This window comes from Pinus tabuliformis, chromosome Q (genome assembly GCF_031772625.1).
Source record: "Pinus tabuliformis cultivar Carrire ecotype Pingquan chromosome Q, CPIR1, whole genome shotgun sequence".
NCBI lineage: Eukaryota > Viridiplantae > Streptophyta > Pinopsida > Pinales > Pinaceae > Pinus > Pinus tabuliformis.
In genome coordinates, this window is record NC_142296.1 from 175026174 (window position 1) to 175046142 (window position 19969).

The window sequence follows — 19969 nt, forward strand, 5'->3', positions numbered from 1 at the left end:
TGTATGTATGTATATATATATATGTATGTATATATATATGTATGTATATGTATATATATATATATATATGTATGTGTGTATATATATATATATATATGTATATGTATGTATGTATGTATGTATATATATATATATATATATATATATATATATATATATATATATATATATATTGTTTCTAGACTATTTACATCAAAAGTTACCAAAACCTAGGTGTTTTAATACAAAAATGGATATGCTAAGCCTCGCTTTGACACCCGTTGGTCGTACCCTACTCATGTTGAGCCTACTACTCATAGTAACAAATCACTGCTCTATTTAACCTCCTCAAAGGCACCAAAATCTACTCCAGCACACCCATTGTGTGTCACTGCATATGGATCGGTATCTCTCTCATGGGAAGAGGTGGCACTCCCATGCTCAAACCTTCGAGGTTCCTAGAAACCTCACGAAGAATTTGTGTGTCATCTCCCTCTTCGGCGGCTATCGCACCCTCTACTGTGATTCTAAACCTAGGTATTTGATCACCTTGCCTAGCATGGCAAGGGATACTCGCAAGATGATCTAGTGCCACATTTGTGTTAAGAAAACCCTTCATGTCAGCTTTTTTCTCCCATAAACAAAAAAAAAATTGCATAAACTTCAAAAGAAAAAAATACTTTTCACTTTGATACATCCTCTTACCTAGCGGCCCCCACTAAGTGCCGGGTGGAAATGTTAGTTTTGGATCCCCTGAGTATTTCATGTCAACATACAGATAATCCTCAATCATCACGATCTAGCCACTAGCCACTCAAAGAAGTGTCTAATTGGTCCCCCTCCTTTACGAGGTTCTAGGGATGCCCATCACTGATGTCTAGGCTCCCTTGGATCAACTATACCAATAATCATATGAGGCCTCATCACAGGCACCCTCTCTAGTATAAAGGACATGATCAAAGTGCCATACCCAAACTCTCTTTGGGTCTAAGTCTTACATGTTTTCAACTCTACTTTCACCTAGCGGACGACTCCCTCACACCAATTGAACACTTGCGGCTGTAAGAAATCCAATTCCAGTAGCAACTTGACCTTTGTAGCCACATGTTGACTCTTAGACCCTGCCAGGTGCACGATCATCCATATAATAGCCCTCATTAGCCTTATTCTGATCCACTCTGTCAGAATCCTGTTTCTCACTGGTTGATTGTTGTCACTGCAATATGTTCAGATCAACTCCACATTGGTCTTGGGATCTTCTCTCCCTCTTGTCAGGTTTATGCATGCACCTATGCACAATAAACTAGGTAGGAAATATATGTTTTTATGCTCGATAGAGAGCTCATGGTACTGTTATAGAAATTTTGTCCATAATCTAAGGGATCCAAAGTCCCTAAACATGTTGTTCCTACCCCTAGAGGAACAAGGCTAACAAACCATAGCAATTCACAAAAGTTCTCCACCAGAAACTGCTCAAAAACAAGTCAATTCAGGATCAATTCAGAGGCTCCACTAGCTGTCTGCGCTGAAATGCAAAGTCTGCACTGGCTACCTGCACTGCAACGCAAGTAGAAGCACTACCAGGGTGCGCTGAGCAGGAATTGACAAATTGCAAGTTCATTCAACAAGGTGTCAAGACCCTGGAAGCTTCCAGAATCTTCCTCAATGACACTTGCCTCAGTGAATTCGACTAGTGATGAGTAAGAGGTTCTCAATCTCCAAGTGGAAGCAAGAACCTCCAAGTGGAAGCAAGAACTGACAGAGGGAGAGGACACTAGTCAGATCTCAAGCTGACTCATCCTCTCTCCAAACATCTATATATGGATCTCTCCTCCATGAGATCTAGAGGCTGGAATTTTGTTATTGCAAAGAATTGTTGTTGGTTTGAGATTGGAATCATTGGGTGCTTAATGCTTTGAAGGAAGGTGAAGATAGGAATGTCATTTGCTGGGAAGGAGATGCTAGATTGGAGCCCTCTGGGTTGTATCTCTTCCTGAACCTTGTTATTCATCAATAAAGCTATCTCTGTTTCTCCTATATGCTGATGTGTCTTTGATGTATGGTTGCATTAGTATGTTTAGTTTATTTCTAATCCTGAACTAGTTATGAATATGAAGTGTTCTCTTCTTGTGATCTTGCAGAGACCTGTTGAAGTTGCGCGAGCGAGAAGGAAAGTAGCTAGGAACTATCAAAGAGAAGAGAAACCAGATCGAGGGACAAACGGAAGACACCGGTTAGTCCATCCATCTCTCTTCATTCTTAATTCATAAAGGAAGAATACTAGAATAGCTGTCTCTATTTGTTGCTAACGCACTGTCACACCTTAGGTGGATAGGATCGTCCTGCATAGGCATTTTTCCCCACAAAAAATTGGCGAATCCACTGGGGAGATCTGCTTGGTCATTTTATTTGTGTCTCTATCATTGTTTGTTTCATAGACTCAACAACAACAATCGAATTGCATCTGCTATTCTCAGATGCAAAGTAGACAGCTGCTTTGATCCAATCACTGGATTTTTCTATGATCTGAACAATGGACTCACAAATGATTTGATGATCCTTCGTGATAGATCTTAGCCCTTCCTCAAAGCATCCCTTTGATTGTACCTTGCTTGTTGCTTTTATATGGCCTGAAATCGTAGATTAATCAGCAAACTGTGACCCAGAACCCAGTGAGAAACTCTCGTTTCTCCTTCAGCACAGACCCTGTGAAGAGGTTCTGCATTTCAACGCAGGTCTCGTGAAGGCTACCTGCGCTGAATGTCAAAACCCCTGTGTTGAGGGTGCATTGATCCAGTTAGGCCTTGTGCAGCTGGGGTTCTCTGCTCTGTTTTGCCTTGTTTTGATCTCTGATTTTTGCAGCCTGTAACCAGCATAGGTACATGTCTGATAACTCCTTTTCTCTGCTTAAATTCCACCTCCTTTTGTACAAAAAGACTGTGAGTGTTTTTATGCGTTTGTTGCGTCATTTACAGTTTTCCTTTGCAAGAGTGAAATAGTCATCCTGTAGCCCTTGATTCAGATCTGTTGATTGTGATCTTAGGAGAGAGTTCATTGGCTGTTTGCAGTTGATTATACATTTACTTTTGCTTTTGGTTTGAGTTTGTCTCTTTTAAGTGTCGAAACAAGTGTTCATTTCGAAAGTCGGAAAGTGTTGTATTCTCTTCTACCCTTTCTGGTTTCGGAAAAGTAAACTTGTTTGTATTTGTCATTTAAAAGCAAATTCAAAGTTGTACAAAAAGCTTTCTTTTTAGGCATCAATATTAACAAAGCGGAAAACAAACACCTGCATTGTGCATTTGCATCTTGATAGTTTGCATGCTTGATTTAGGAAAAGTGCATTAGAGTGTGCTGATTGCTCTTTGAGAAAAGATGGTGTCTTTCTTTTCCCTTTGTAGCTAGGATTTTCATTGTTGAAAATATAGAAAAGCTTGCTTATCATCTTTAGACTGCATTTAGGAATTTTATCATGCATCTCGTGGTGAACCTCAAAAGGAAAACTTCTAAAAAGATCAACCTAAAATAAATTGAATGAACTTAACAACGCTTTGTAACTTAATGCACAACATAGAGGTCTAGGCTAGAGACGTGTTCTGGCGTCGTAAAGCCTGGTAATTGTCGATCTCGCTGATGGTGGGTGATTCCTCCTGAGGGACGATAGCGCCAGTATGGATTGTGCTCCCACGTACCGTCGAGTATATATTGAAAGACCCCTATAGGCATAAAACCTTTATCCTCAGGAAGCCGTGTCAGGCACCCTACTGATCGCAATGCACTGAACACAGCATTCAGGAAGATCGACTGCCCGTACCTTAAAACGTATTCTGCAGTTTTGCGAAAAGTTTGGCACACCCTCTACCTAGAACTCCAGAGCAGTTCCTTTTGGCCTTTTTCAGACTCTATGACAGAAAAATTCCATCTGAGCATTTGTCACTTCGGGCTCGTTAAAACATCGAAGGAAACTAGAGTCATTTTTAGCTTTTTCTCGACTCTTTAAAGGTGAAAAAGCAAGTTGTGTCTAAAGCGTCTAAAAAATTCATTTAATTCGGAAACACACTTTCCCCTTTTTGTATTTTGGTTGATCGAGTAATCCGCAATCGTGGAAGAAAGTCAATTGAAACCCCGTCGTTCGCGGAGACTTACGAGTCAACCGTCTTTGTCTCTGGAATCGAAAACAGTACGGACAAAGTGAACTTGTTTAACCGGTTCGAAATCTCCTATCAAAGTTAGAACAACTGTTCCAACAACATCTGAGATTCCGGTTACTCCAAACATTTCTGGAAACCCTGCCTCTATAAAAGAAGTTCAACAGCCACAGAGGGACACTGATACTGATCCTAGTCTGAGAACAAACACTTGTGTTACTGAACCAGTTCCATCTGTAACCGGTTCAGAGAGTCTTTTTCTTCAAACATTTGTCATTGTTGATTCAACCCCTTCTTCAGCACCAGAAATATTTTACGGACCTGATGGTCTTCCCCTTCCACCTGGTTTGATTGCGATAGAGGAAATTGTAGAAGACCCGCAAGCAAGTACTCCAGCACATTTTGGAGTCGGGGTCACTCTATTTCCTTCGACATCAGAAGTTAGTCTACCACCAGTGGAAGTTCCTGTAGAATCGCTAGGTAATCTCTTAGATAGACTCAAAATGTCTGAAAAACCGTCAACATCCAGGACTGTGTCGAATGACACAGCGACAGCAAAACTCCCTGCCGTCACTCCAACAATGTTTGTCGGCATACCATCTGTCCCGACTAGCTCACAACCGCTAGAAGGAGTCCACCCAGGGACTATTTCGACAGTGTGGTCCGTTCCAGTTTGTTCCTCCAGAATAATATCCGGCAACTCTTATGTTGAAACTCGCCAGATTGATCCATTTGGAGGTCAATTTGGGCAATCCAGTCCTCAAGGACAAACAATCCCCTTGAGTTCCGGATTGCCACCGTATGGGGGGCAGTATGCCCTTTCATTACCCCCTCCGGGAGGGTATCCATACGGGAGTTCACAACAATATTCAGGTTATACTGGAGTTACATCAAGTGGTTGGGTACCTATGCTACCTCAACAACCAAGGGTTGTGTATTCTATGCAACAATGTGTACCTATGTCGAACATCCCGACCACACCGGCTATTGTGACAGTGTCGCAAGTTCAAACGTTTCCTGTTGTGTGTCAACCTCAGATTTCTCAAGTTGTAATACAACAGCCCCTTGACCCTGTGACTCAACCACAATCGCCTACTGGTGGGGCGACACAGGTCCAAACGGGTACAATTACCCCACACCTTGGTCCAACGGTTAGTATAGCACAACAGAACATGGCTTCGCAACCGTGGCTGGTGCAATATCAACAACCACAATTCCAACAAGTATACCAAGGTTCTGAGCAGCAGATCTTTGCGAACAGTGGACAACCGTACATTCAAAACGGTCAAAATCAACCACTTTACGGTGGTCATGTCCACCAACCATATCAATCATACCAACATCAATTACATTATGCTGGTATGCAAAGGCCAACTGCTCAGGAGATCCCATCGTATCCTGGGTATGCTTCACCTAACCTGAATCAACAGTTACCATTCGTGGCAACTTTAGAGTTACCCGATTTACACCATTTAACAAACGATCCAATTGCTTACGCCCCTTGGTGGCCAGCGATTCCTCACAAACTTCCTTCAGACATTCCTAAATTTAATGGAAATCCGAGTGAAGAACCATCGAATCACGTGATGACCTTTCATCTATGGTGTTCATCAAACACCTTAAACGATGATTCGATAAGGGTTCGCCTCTTTCAGAGGACGTTAACGGGTCCAGTGGCTAAATGGTATATTGAATTACCTAGATCTTCGTTCGACAATTTCAGCACCTTAGCCACAACATTCTTAACCCATTTTCAATTACCGATAAGGTATGAAACGGGAATGGAAATCTTAACCAACTTCAAACAGACAACAGCCACTCACATATCTGATCATATACATGAGTGCGACGTCTTCATAGGATGGTAAAAACGTATGTTCCCGATCAGCTATTAGCTGAATGGTTTATCAAGTCGTTACTTCCTGCTATAACGGAAGATGTGGCAAAGGGGGGAGTCGTAACGGAAGAGCAAGTTATCGCTCGTGCGCAGTATGTAGACTTAGTCTATACTCAGTCTAGCACGCTCTATGAAAAAATACCTGACGCCCCTAGACCGGAATTCTCAATTCCTCCTCCTCCTAAATCAAATAATGACTCTCATGCCTGCGATGGCGTGATTGGCACGACAAATGCGAAGTCGACAAAGGCCAACTCCAAGCAGGCCCGTAAGACTTCAGATCAAAATGCAAAAGACGAAATTCTTGCTTCGGAAGTAAATGTCGTATCATCAGATAAAGGCAAAGAAACCAAACAACCAGGAAGCAAGAAGAAGCAAAACAAAGGGAAGAAGAAGAAATAGGGTGAGTCATCCCCTGAAAAAACTTCTTCAAACCCTCCTGGAGATAGGAAACCCCCCTTCGGGTGTCAGATATGTGATGAGAATCACTGGACGAGAGAATGTCCATACAAAGCTGAGCTTAAAAAATTCTTTAAGAGTTTGCAAACCTCAGCTGTGTTAACTGATCCGTTTCCAAATCCAGGTCAAAATCTGGTTGATAGTGGAAAATCTTCCCCGTCGCAAGTGCTTATGTTGTCGATTTCCAAGCAACAAAATGATGCTTTGATTTCGACAAGGAACAAAGATTACGAGAATCCGCAACTGTCGAACGGCAAGGAAAAAGATCAACCAAGCAGTTCGACAACAACTTCGATAGAAGTTGTACCACCCATCATTCTTGAATTAACAATAAAACTGCCAAAGGGAGTAGTACACAAGTCGACATTTAATCCTCGCCCCAGAGCAGCGCAGCATTATAACATAGTGGAAGATTTGGCCCAATCGCCATCCGCTATGTCGACTCTTGAAGTACTACAAAATTGCCCATCCCAAAGGCAAGCTTTGTTATCAGCCATTAGTGGGGTTGATCCTAAGGATTCCAATCTTGTATCCTTTGACCACAAAGGATACGATCCTCAGTTACCAGCTCAATTAGCTTTCCTTACCCAAGTGAAAGCCCTCAAAAAAACTGTTCACCGAACAATTATTGATGAGGGGGCATCTACATGTATTATGTCGATGAGTTGCTAGAAAACTTTAGGATCTCCAACCTTGTCGCGATCTTCAACAACATTAAAAGCATTCGACGGAAGGACATATACCCCATATGGTATCCTAAATAACTTGAAGGTTGAACTGGGGGGAAAAACGGTAGAAATAGATGTTGAAGTCATCGATGGGAATCTTGATTACAACATCCTACTAGGAAGACCGTGGATCTATGCCATGGCAGCTGTTGTGTCGACCTATTTTAGAAAGATCGCATTCCCCTTTCAAGGAGGGATTACGATCATCGACCAACAAAACTTCCTCCCTAATGGTTCACAAGTTACAGGAAGCATTCCTATGATCCATGGTAGCAACCATTCGCTTCAAGATATTGGAGTAGGCCTACTGAAAGACCCCACATTAATGGGAACTTTCGCACTTCCACCTTCAATCTATATAGGAAAAGTAGCGTTGGTAGGAGCCTGCAACATGATATCTTCCACGAAGATCTCAGAAGACGATATCGACATGGATCATGCAATGGTTTTGCCCCCAAGCCCAATAGAAATTTTGTAGCAATCAATGTTTCTGGCATGGGAGGCGAACCCAAATCAACGCTCATCAAGCGTTTGGGTAGATAGGTCTAGAGAATATGGTACCCCGTTAGACCCTTGGTCGCGAGTGCATGGAACCGACGAAGGAATTCTACAATCAATGTTGATTGAGGGGGCACCATGGAATGATAGCCACCATCGTTCCCTTCTTCCGGATTGTGAAGAAGATACTCAAGATGACCTTTATCACCCTTCAGTCTTTGAATTCCTATCAAATACTGTAAACACGGTGGATTCCGAGCGGAACCTGTCCAATATTGAAGAGACTATAGCCATAAATATCTCAACCAAAGCAGATGTTGTAGAGAATATTTATGTTGGCAAATGTTGTTCTCCTTCAGAGCTGGAAATATATAACGCTCTTTTTCGCGAATTCAGAGATGTCTTTGCTTGGTCATATGATGAAATGCCAGGCATCGACTCGAGTATCGTTGAACATGAAATTAAGATGTATCCTGATGTCAAACCAGTAAGACAACGGCTTCAGCAGGTGCACCCCAAGAAAGCCGTTGCCATTAAGGCAGAAGTTGAAAAACTTCTCCATGCTGGTTTCATCTACCCGGTTCCTCTAACCAATTGGGTATCGAATATTGTCCCTGTTATGAAAAAACAAGGAACAATTAGAGTGTGCGTCGATTATAGGGATGTAAATCAAGCTTGTCCAAAAGACAACTACCCTACACCCTTCATCGACCAGATAATTGATGAATGCGCCGGATGTGAAATCTTTTCATTTATGGATGGATTCTCCGGGTATAATCAAATAAATATCCGCCCACAGGACCAGTCAAAGACTGCATTCATTTGTCTGTGGGGCACATTCGCATATCGAAAATTACCCTTTGGTTTAAAGAACTCTGGGGCGACGTTTCAGAGGGCAATGAATTATGTCTTCCATGACATCAAGAACATCGTTCAACCATACCTCGATGACCTTCCGGCTCATTCGCGAAAGCGGACTGATCATCCGCAGCATTTAAGAGCGATATTTCTACGTTGCCGACACTACAAGATACGACTCAATCCACACAAATGTGTATTTTGCGTCAGCTCTGGTCGTTTACTTGGCTTTGTAGTCTCCAAGGACGGGATTTGTCTCGACCCTTGCAAGGTTCAGGCAATCATCAATTTGCCTCCACCTTCAAATTTGCTTCAGATTCAGAAACTCCAAGGGAAAGCAAACTTTCTGAGGAGGTTCATTCCAAATTACGTAGAACTTGCTAAAGGTTATACTCGTCTTTTGAAAAAGGATGTACCTTTTGTCTGGGATCAGGTGGCGCAAGCTTCTTTTGACGCTCTGAAAGAGTCTCTAGTAAGAGAATCATTAATGTATTCCCCGGACTATCAAAGAGATTTTAACCTGTATCTGGCTGCAACGGATACGACCATTGCGATGGTTTTAGTTCAAGAAGTGATGGAATTGAACATCCTATATATTATTTAAGTAAAAACTTGAATGATACAGAAAGCAAATATTCTTAAGTTGAAAAGCTAGCACTCGCTACTGTTCAAGCGATACAAAGATTTCGACATTATGTCCTCTTTCAGAAAACTACCATTCTATCAGATTGCAACCCCATGACTTATATATTGTCGCGATAGTTGATCGGGGGAAAATATTCAAAATGGATAGCGATCCTTCAAGAGTTTGATCTGGAATTTTTAAAATCCAAATCAAATAAAGCTTTAGTTTTCGCGGAATTATTGTGCGATCTCCCATCGTCGTCCAACGATGAAACATACGAAGAATCAATCGTGGACGAAAGTTTGTTTCTGATATCCACAAGCGATGAGTGGTATGGAGATATAATCTTTTATCTGCAAACCCAAAAATTCAAGCCTAACACTTCTCACTCAGAACAGAAACGTATACGATACCAAGCAAAAGACTACATGATCGTCGGTGATACGCTTTACCGTCGTGGTATCGATACAGTTTTGAGAAGGTGCCTCACCCATGAGGAGGCCAAAAAAGCCCTGAATGAGTGTCATTCAGGCGCGTGTGTGGGGCATCAATCTGGATATGCTACAGCACAGAAAATCTTACGAGAAGGATACTTCTAGCCAACCATGTTCAAAGATTGCATAACCGCAGTCAGGAGTTGCCATGCTTGTCAAATTTTTGATAGCAAAACCAGAAGACCACCCGCACCTTTACAGCCAATAGTCACTGTTGGGCCTTTCGCCGAATGGGGCATCGATTTCATGGCATGCAACCCCACCTCGACCGGGGGTCATGGGTATATTATAGTCGTCGTTGACTATTTTACCAAATGGGCCGAGGCGATGCCTACATTAGATAACACTGGTGAAACAGCTGCCCTTTTCTTTTTCAATCATGTAGTCGCCAGATTCGGCGTACCACAGGCTATAGTTACGGATCATGGATCGCATTTTTGCAATCACATGATGGTTGAATTAGCTGCCAAGCTAGGGCTATCTCACGACAGCTCTACCCCGTATTATCCGCAAGCCAACGGATAAGTTGAAGCGATCAAAAAAGTCCTGAAGCGTATGTTGCAAAGGATGATCGGAGTTCACAAAAGAATATGGCACCTAATCCTGTACTCAGCTTTGTGGGCATACCGAACATCGGTAAGAAATGCGAACGGGTTCACACCTTTCCAACTGGTGTATGGCCTGGAAGCAGTCCTACCAATCTAGTGTGAAATCTTGTCTCTTAAACTCGCAATTGATCTCCTCCCCGGAACTTCAAAAGAAGAGGCCCGTTTCTTGGAATTAATCCAATTGGATGAAACCCGTCGTGATGCCGCTTTGGCTAACGAAGCCCATAAGAAACGAGTCAAGGCGCAGTTCGACAAAAATGTCAAACCCCGTGTCTTCTCAGAAGGTGACTTGGTCTTGCTTTATCACCAAGAATCCGATAAATTGGGAGCAGGTAAATTTAATTCTTTATGGATGGGCCCCTATATTGTTAAACGAGTGTTAGCAAAAGGAGCCTACGAGTTAATGGATTATGACGGATTTCCACTGGCGCAGCCCCATAATGGGTTGTACCGCAAGCGTTACTATGCTTAAATAGTAACCTGTATGCTTTTGTTGTATTTTGTTTTCGCTAAAGTGTTTGTTTTGGTCGAGTAATCCACCTTTTTACATTTATTGCAGATGTCAAACCTTCTGGAGACATGTGTGGGATACGCAGACGGAGCGAGTCGTAGTTCGCGGAACCTGTCCTCCGCAGCTTGGGCCATTTTTGATCCAAGCGGCGAGTTAGTAAGTTTCAGAGGTGTATGTATTGGGCAATCAACGAATAACATCGCTGAGTATAGCGCGTTGATAGAACTACTCTCTGATGCCATCACTCATGGTATACGCCGACTAATCGTCAGGCTAGACTCACAACTCGTAATACTACAACTCAATGGTATATATTCCGTCCGCAACCCAGCTATTTATCGCATGTTTCTAAGGGTTAGGATTTTGGAAAGACAGTTTGATTTAATTCAATACCAACATATTTCCAGAAACTTAAACACATTAACCGACTCATTAGCAAACTATGTGTTAGACAGACATTTGTGACATTTATAAAAAGAAAACACGTCATCAATGTTGTACATATGGATCATATAACTCAACCATAATAAACCCTGAAAATCAAAATATATATATATATATATATAAGCTGTTTATCGTTTACACAGAATGTTCTGTCACCAAGACAAAAATCGGTCGCATGACCCAAAAACTCAAAATGCTAGGGGGCACCCTAGCCTAGTGATGCTCATGATAACACGTCACGGCCTGTGCAATCATGCATAAGAGACGAGTCCATCGTCTAGGCACACCAGTAGTATGCCGCTGCAACTGTAGAGGTAACTCGTCGATCCTCACATATGGAATGCCAAGAGTAAGGCTCTCAACCTACTCCTACACAGCTGTAAGGGTCTCGGCCACATCAAGGTCGCGAATGATAACCCTCCCAGCAGTCTCCCCTGCTGGGGCAGCGACTGGCGCTCTCGGGTGAACTGCTGGACGAACAGGACCAACATCTGCATGCACACATGAGTTTGATTAAAGTCTTGATAGAATAAATCACAAGGACATTACAAATAAAAACAGTAAACAGTGATATGGTCAAAGATTTTACCAATAGCGTGGTTGGAATTGGAGGTTGGGGCATGCAGGGGCTGCTAGCCCACAATGATGCTTTGAGGCTTATCATGACCCATTTCAAAACGTCTTTGATCATGTGGAAGCTTGTGATAAGGTCCGGAAGGAAGAGCACGGGGTTTTTATACGCCAACTAATCGTCAGGCTAGACTCACAACTCGTAATACTACAAGTCAATGGTATATATTTTGTCCGCAACCCAGCTATTTATCGCATGTTTCTAAGGGTTAGGATTTTGGAAAGACAGTTTGATTTAATTCAATACCAACATATTTCCAGAAACTTAAACACATTAACCGACTCATTAGAAAACTATGTGTTAGACAGACATTTGCGACATCTATAAAAAGAAAACACATCATCAATGTTGTACATATGGATCATATAACTCAACCAAAATAAACCCCGAAAATCAAAATATATATATAAGATGTTTATCGTTTACACATAATGTTCTGTCACCAAGACAAAAATCGATCGCATGACCCAAAAACTCAAAATGCTAGGGGTCACCCTAGCCTAGTGATGCTCATGATAGCACGTCACGGCCTGTGCAATCATGCGTAAGGGACGAGTCCATCGTCTAGGCACACTAGTAGTATGCCGCTGCAACTGTAGAGGTAACTCATCGATCCTAACATTCGGAATGCCAAGAGTAAGGCTCTCAACCTACTCCTGCACAGCTGTAAGGGTCTCGGCCACATCAAGGTCGCGAAGGATAACCCTCCCAGCAGTCTCCCCTATTGGGGCAGCGACTGGCGCTCTCGGGCGAACTGCTGGACGAACAGGACCAACATCTGCATGAACACATGAGTTTGATTAAAGTCTTGATAGAATAAAGCACAAGGACATTACAAATAAAAACAGTAAACAGTGATATGGTCGAAGATTTTACCAATAGTGCCCCACTGTTCGCCATCGGGCAATACCAAATCCGGATCACCTCGGAAATCCATGCCAACATATGGATACTCGGAATAGACCATCTCCTAACGCTCGAACCACCTAAAGAAGGTATCAGTGAAAGAAATCTGAGAATGACCAACATGCCTAGACATGTGATCAACCCATCTCTGCATGCGTGGCTCGGTAGGAGAAGGCAAGTCGAGTGCAATGTACTGAGGCTGCATCAGTGGTATCTTCTCCAAGGCAAAGGCGGTCAAAATAGAACCAAATCCAAAGTTCTTCAACTTCCCGTCCTTTACCTTGGTCAACTGACTTTTCATCTGAAGAAGTACTGCATCACACCAATTGAATATTTTCGGTTGGAGGCACTCCAAGGCATGCTGCAAATAGGATCTGTTGGCAACATGAAGAGATGCACTACCGGCCATCCTGCCAACAGTATACAGAATGGACCTGAGAGACCTGTCAGCAATCTCACGGATAACTATCTTTCCGTCTCTGCTCGGCTGAGATCCTTCCCTACAATACTAGCGAACATAATCTCTCACAGAGTCACTCCCTCGGGCCAAACCTGACAAAGAAATGGGGGCACCCCGCCTCGACAAGCCAGTCAAGAAGTAAATGTCTACCACAGTCAAAGGGATAGATTTTCTCATAATCTGAAATACTTGGTTGATAGGATCCCAAGCATCAAGCATATACTGCAATAAGGAGATCTTTTGTCTCATACTAGAGATACGGAAAAACTTCAGCAGACCACAGTTCTGCAGCGCGTTCACCGTGACAGGGTCATGTAAGGCAATCATGTCCTCTTCTTCATGTTCTTGTTCTCACCATGTAAGGGTCATTTTGCTCCAATAATCTCTGAAAAACAAACATGAGAGGAGTTAGAAACTGGCAAAATTTTCATCAAAAACTGTGCAACAAAACTATTTTTCTGTGCCCAGAGCAACTAGCCAGTGTTCCACCTGCGTTGAAGGTCAAACTGCCTTCATTCAACTTGACATTCAGCGCAGGTTTCGAGTGAACCAGGTGCGCTGATGGCAGAGCGACCCAATAAAACCCCAAGAGCTCAGGAAAACAGGAAAACAAGCACAGAATGCAGAAAAGAAACCATGAAATGAAAGAGCTCAAGTTTAGCTCCTACCTAGTCCAGACGGCGCCAAAAATCGTCTGCAGAATCTCCTGGAATCAGCTGATGAAAATCAAGGGGAAAGAGGCACCTCCAAAGCTCCAACAAACCAAGTTCAAATGAAATGGTAAAATGAGAGGTAAAAACACTTTTTTTGCTTTTTACGTAGTTCAAAGCGAAATATTAGGGTTTTAATCTCATTTTCAAGCAAATGTTATTCATTTCTAACTAGTTTGATGCAGCAATTGAGGATACAGTACTATCTTTGAAAATGGCAAAGCTAGTCATGGTAAAAAATCAAAATTTGACCATATAATCGAGCAGTTTTAGCACACAGTTCATGCTCGTTAAAAACTAAACACAAGATCCGAGCAGTTTTAGCGCATAGTTCATGCTCGTTAAAAAATAAACATAAGATTGAGCAAATGTTTCCACCCGCGTTTAAGCTCGTTAAAAAATGAACTATCCCGGTAAATAACCACTGTGAATGTAATATCATCGGCCATTAAAGCCTTGGTCATGTTTGCATGTCACCTCCACTTTTAATTTGGTCGATCGTTCACCTCCATTGTTTACCCATTTTGAGGAACAACTACGAAGAGTGATTTCACTAGCCATCCTTGTGACACTGCCGTGACTGGAAAATTCCAACCCGTACCTGGAATCAGCTGCTAACCCGTTTTATCACTCGTTCCTCAAAAGACGAGTCTTCTTTAAGCTCTTTTCATATGACTCATAAAATATGAAAAGATTGTCGAGTTTTGGCCTTCCAGCTCGTTAAAGCGACCGGAAGAGCTATCCCTCCTCTAGATTTTAATCTTTTTGGACCTGAGGGATTATTGCACAAAAAGATCGAGCACTTGTTTTGTTCGGCTCGTTAAAACTATTGAAAACTCATCCCTTCTGTATTTTTTTATATTTTTTTGGACTTAAAGGATTAGATGACGAAAAAGGACTTTCGGAGTTGACTTTACGTACCTTTTCAGACTCTCTAAAAATGAAAAGGACCGAGTTATCTTTGTCGCTAGACTCGTTAAAATCATTAAATAGCGACAAACTTGTCTTTAGACGAGAACGAGTTTCACTATCGCTAGGCTCGTTAAAACATAGCGATGGGCTTGCCCGAAGGGCAAGTTATAGAACAAGAATATGTTATCCTCCTCAAGCTTGACAAAAATAAAGAGGTACTGGTCAGCAATGACTGGGGAAAAATTGGGAGAAACTCAAGAAAACTTTCATGGTAGCAAGTCGCTCTTGAACATGACACTTTTCCTCCGTACCACAGTCGGGTTGGGTTGTTTCATTCACCGGTCACATCACCATGGTCTCGCCATACCATCCATATTTGGGGTAATGCTACCGATCCATCGCATAAGTGTCGCCATATGTTCAAGAGAAGTCATTCAGAGAAGTCAACCGTGTCCCATCCACTGCCATACATTATCCTTCATCCTTTCATGACCGCCACCCTGAATCATATGTCATCAGATCGTTTTCACCTCCATCAAAATCATTAGCTCCGTTCCGTGTCACTAATGTGGGATTCATTAAGGCCATCCTTTGACGGATCGCTTCTTGTCGACATCAGCTCATTATCCAAGAAGTTGATCTAGGAACAACCCCTTCAGTACTTTGAAGCTTGCATGCCTCAATGGCAAGTTTCTCACTTCCGGCGACAAGTATACATCAATGACCTTCGACCGAAATATTTTTCATGGTGTTCGATGCCAAGTCCTTTATTCAAACCACGTGAATTGTACTGCAGTACGTTGAGGGTCATTATCATTATCAGTGATTCCTCTCGCGCTTGTTAACGGTTTACCTCATTGACCGGTAATCAAGCGTTGTCTTTCCATGTTCGACTTCAGAACATTTCTCACATGGATCGACTTGTACTTAGAGTGAAGATCAAATGAGTTTGAAGACCCCGGATCTAGTTTCATCCATCCGGGCTACGATATATATTCAGGAAAGACAAAGACATTGACATGTACATCATTGCAGCAGATAATCATCCTACCCAAAGGATGATAATTTCATCAAAATTATCAGTCTACCATCAGACGATTGTCTGTTCTATGTACAGAAAAATGAATTTATAAAGCTGAGCATGGGAATGCCCGCCTCAGCTAGATCATGAAAGCAGTATGAAAAATAATTTATTGTATTGTATTGTGTTACAGGTCTCCTCCTAGCAATGAATGAACTTCGGATCCTCCTGATAAAGCATTTCACCCGATAAACGGCCTCATACTTTAGGGGGCAACTATTATAGACATTTTTGTGCCTTACAGCTATAAGCATAAAATGTCCATAATCTAAGGGATCCAAAGTCCCTAAACATGTTGTTCCTACCCCTAGAGGAACAAGGCTAACAAACCACAGCAATTCATAGAAGTTCTCAACCAGAAACTGCTAAAAAACAAGTCAATTCAGGATCAATTCAGAGGCTCCACTAGCTGTCTGCGCTGAAATGCAAAGTCTGCACTAGCTACCTGCACTGCAACGCAGGTAGAAGCACTACCAGGGTGCGCTGAGCAGGAATTGACAAATGGAAAGTTCATTCAACAAGGTGTCAAGACCCTGGAAGCTTCCAGAATCTTCCTCAATGACACTTGCCTCAGTGAATTCGACTAGTGATGAGTAAGAGGTTCTCAATCTCCAAGTGGAAGCAAGAACCTCCAAGTGGAAGCAAGAACTAATAGAGAGAGAGGACACTAGTCAGATCTCAAGCTGACTCATCCTCTCTCCAAACATCTATATATGGATCTCTCCTCCATGAGATCTAGAGGCTGGAATTTTGTTATTGCAAAGAATTGTTGTTGGTTTTAGATTGGAATCATTGGGTGCTTAATGCTTTGAAGGAAGGTGAAGATAGGAATTTCATTTGCTGGGAAGGAGATGCTGGATTGGAGCCCTCTGGGTTGTATCTCTTCCTAAACCTTGTTATTCATCAATAAAGCTATCTCTGTTTCTCCTATATGCTGATGTGTCTTTGATGTATGATTGCATTAGTATGTTTAGTTTATTTCTAATCCTGAAATAGTTATGAATATGAATCTATGTCTTGGTGTAGTGTTCTCTTCTTGTGATCTTGCAGAGACCTGTTGAAGCTGGGCGAGCGAGAAGGCAAGTAGCTGGGAACTCTCAAAGAGAAGAGAAACCGGATCGAGGGACAAATGGAAGACACCGGTTAGTCCATCCATCTCTCTTCATTCTTAATTCATAAAGGAAGAATACTAGAATAGCTGTCTCTGTTTGTTGCTAAGGCACTGTCACACCTTAGGTGGATAGGATCGTTCTGCATAGGCATTTTTCCCCACAACAGGTCCCCAACCCTGAACACACTTTTTCATTCATCCCACCATTGGATAATCCAACTCAAGAGATCCTCCCGACTCTTCATCAGGTCAAGTCTAAAATAGTTCAACATCCCACATCATCTCAAAGCTTCCAAACATGTCAGATCATTCAAAATTCATAGTTCCTTGGCATCATGAGCTCTTTCTCTCCAAAGACTCATCTTGCAAGCCCTTAAATGAGTTTCTAGCTAGAAAAAAACCCTAGGAAATTAAGAAAACCAATCTATCATTGTGCTCATCTAGCTAATGCGGCCCTCCAATGCGCACATGGCATGCTAATGCACCTCCCCTTCATGAAGATGGCATTTAACACACCACATGGCCTGGGGGACCGGGTTAGTTGTCCAAGCCACCTAAGGATTGCTAAAAAACACTCAAATGGCCAGTAATCAACCTGAATTAAGTATTTAAATGCAAGATAGGGATCAAGCCACCTACCTAGAACTAACGGAATGTCGAATGGCCTTCTGGATTGCTCTTAATCTCTCGGGAAGGTTTTGGTCATTTTTCTCTTCTATTGGCTTAGTGGGTCCTGACCTAGGTTCAGAGTTAAGTTTTCCAAACAAATCCCTAGACTACTGGCCCTTTCGGCATCAATCTGCGGAGGGCCGATTGAAGTCTCACCCGAAGTGGTATGGGAGGATGCCGAAACCAAGTTTCCTCACCCAGAGATGATTGTGATTTCGTTTTGTGCCCTAAACCTGCCTTCGCACATATCAATAAGCCCTTAAGGCTTATCAATATAACTCCCTCTTACCGGCCTCTAGACCTTCATGAAGGTCTACGACTATCTTTTGCAGACGCTAAACAGGCGAGTCGACCACTTACATGCCTATGTAATTACTCTTAAGTCTATTATTACCCAGATCGGCTTAAGTATCTAATATCTTTAATGTGTATTAATATATTCTTCGCTTAAACAGATATTAGCACTTGCGTTCATATAACAATGTAAACCATGCAAAATCATAAATCATTCATCATAATATAAACACATTTATTCATAACATAAGTAAATGGAAAAAAACATAGATATTTCCATAATAATCTCTTTATTGATACTTCAAATTTGCTTACAAACTCAAGACTACCCTACACACTCAGCTGCAGGGGTTCGCGCACTTAGCTGTAGACTCTAGAGTCTACTATAGGCCTTTGCGCACACAGCTGCAGAGCCTATCTTCTACGCTAATACTCTTCGCTCTTTCCTTCTTAGTGACCCATTACATTCATTCTTTACTCATGAATATCTGCCTTAGACTCTCTAAGGCTCTCCTTTTTATACAATCCCATGGTCTGCACACCATGGGTAGGTCTATACAAGTCGACACAACTTACATAAAAGAAGGCAAAATTCCTTTATGAAACTTACTATCTACGCGCTCTATGACCACAACTTGTGGGGACTTTATACTTTACGTAACAAAAGTTGATCTTTCTGCCCCAAAACAAACCGCAGGGGACCCTGTCCCAACAAGCCCTCAACACAAATATCGTCACTTGCCCGTGAGTCACTCTTCTGGCATGGAGACCTCCCAGCTCGACCTGTGCCACTGCTACCTCAGTCACACTATGCGTGGCTACCTTCTTGATCTGTTCGACCAGCTGCTAGGTTGTTGGTCCTGTACTATCTTCCTTTACCTTCTGTAGTGTCCTTTGTAAGCATGTTAGCTTCTCTTCAATTGAGGTAGAGATAACATAGGCATCGTCTAGCCAAGGCCCCAATATGGCCTTGAGGACTGCCTCTTTCCATTGCACTGCCTCCACCTATTCGAGCAACTGCTTTGCCTCATGCAGCTTAGCCAATCATTGTGATATAGCGACCATGCACGCCGTCACTCTTGATTTGTCATATTCTTCTTGCAATTCCCGGCCCTTTGTGTTCAACCTCTACAGGTTAGGATCCTCCTGTAGAGTTGTGATGATCTCCATAGATTTCTCAAAGAGCGCGGTACAATCTACCACCACAACATCTACTGTCGCGGTTGCATCCTTTACAACTACCTCGCGTTGTTCTCTGACCTCTGGTGGAGTTGAAGGTTGTGACTTCAACTCAAGCTCTATGATTTTAAGGTTCAGTTCAAACTAAAGCTTGGCCATCTCTATACTTGCATCGTGCACACTTGTAGCCAACTTTCTAATCTTGGCCTCCACTAACGCTTCTTCTAGGATATGTAGTTCAACAATGGTTTTGCATGCTTCGGCTACCACTGTTGTGGTTTTCTCATTCTTCTCCTAAACCTTCTTCCATGCTTCTAGCGTAGCTGTCTTCTCAAATAATATCTGTTCATTTTTTACTTTCTTCTCATTGATCATGCTCAACGCGCGTTGTTCTCGAGTCTAAAGTTATGCAATCACACTTGCTTGCAGCGTGTGAAGGAATTCATTGGGGAGCACGGCCAAGTTCAGACCAATATTCTTTAAAGCGCTGACAGTAGCCTTGTCAACTTCTGCCTCCATGCTCAGAGCTGCATCTGGAAGCACAACTTCCTAGAGATCCAAGGATCAAACCAACTCTGTTGCTTGAGTGGTCCCTGATGCCAAACTGGTTGAGGTCGTGCTGGTCTGCCCTACACCTGCCTGCAGTCTAGTTTTTTGGATCTGCAGCTCACGCAAACCCATCTGTATGGCAACCAGTGCTTGCTTTTGCTTCTGCTCAAATTGTTGCAGCAGTTCCATCGTCGTATCCCTTACCTTGTCTCCAATATCAT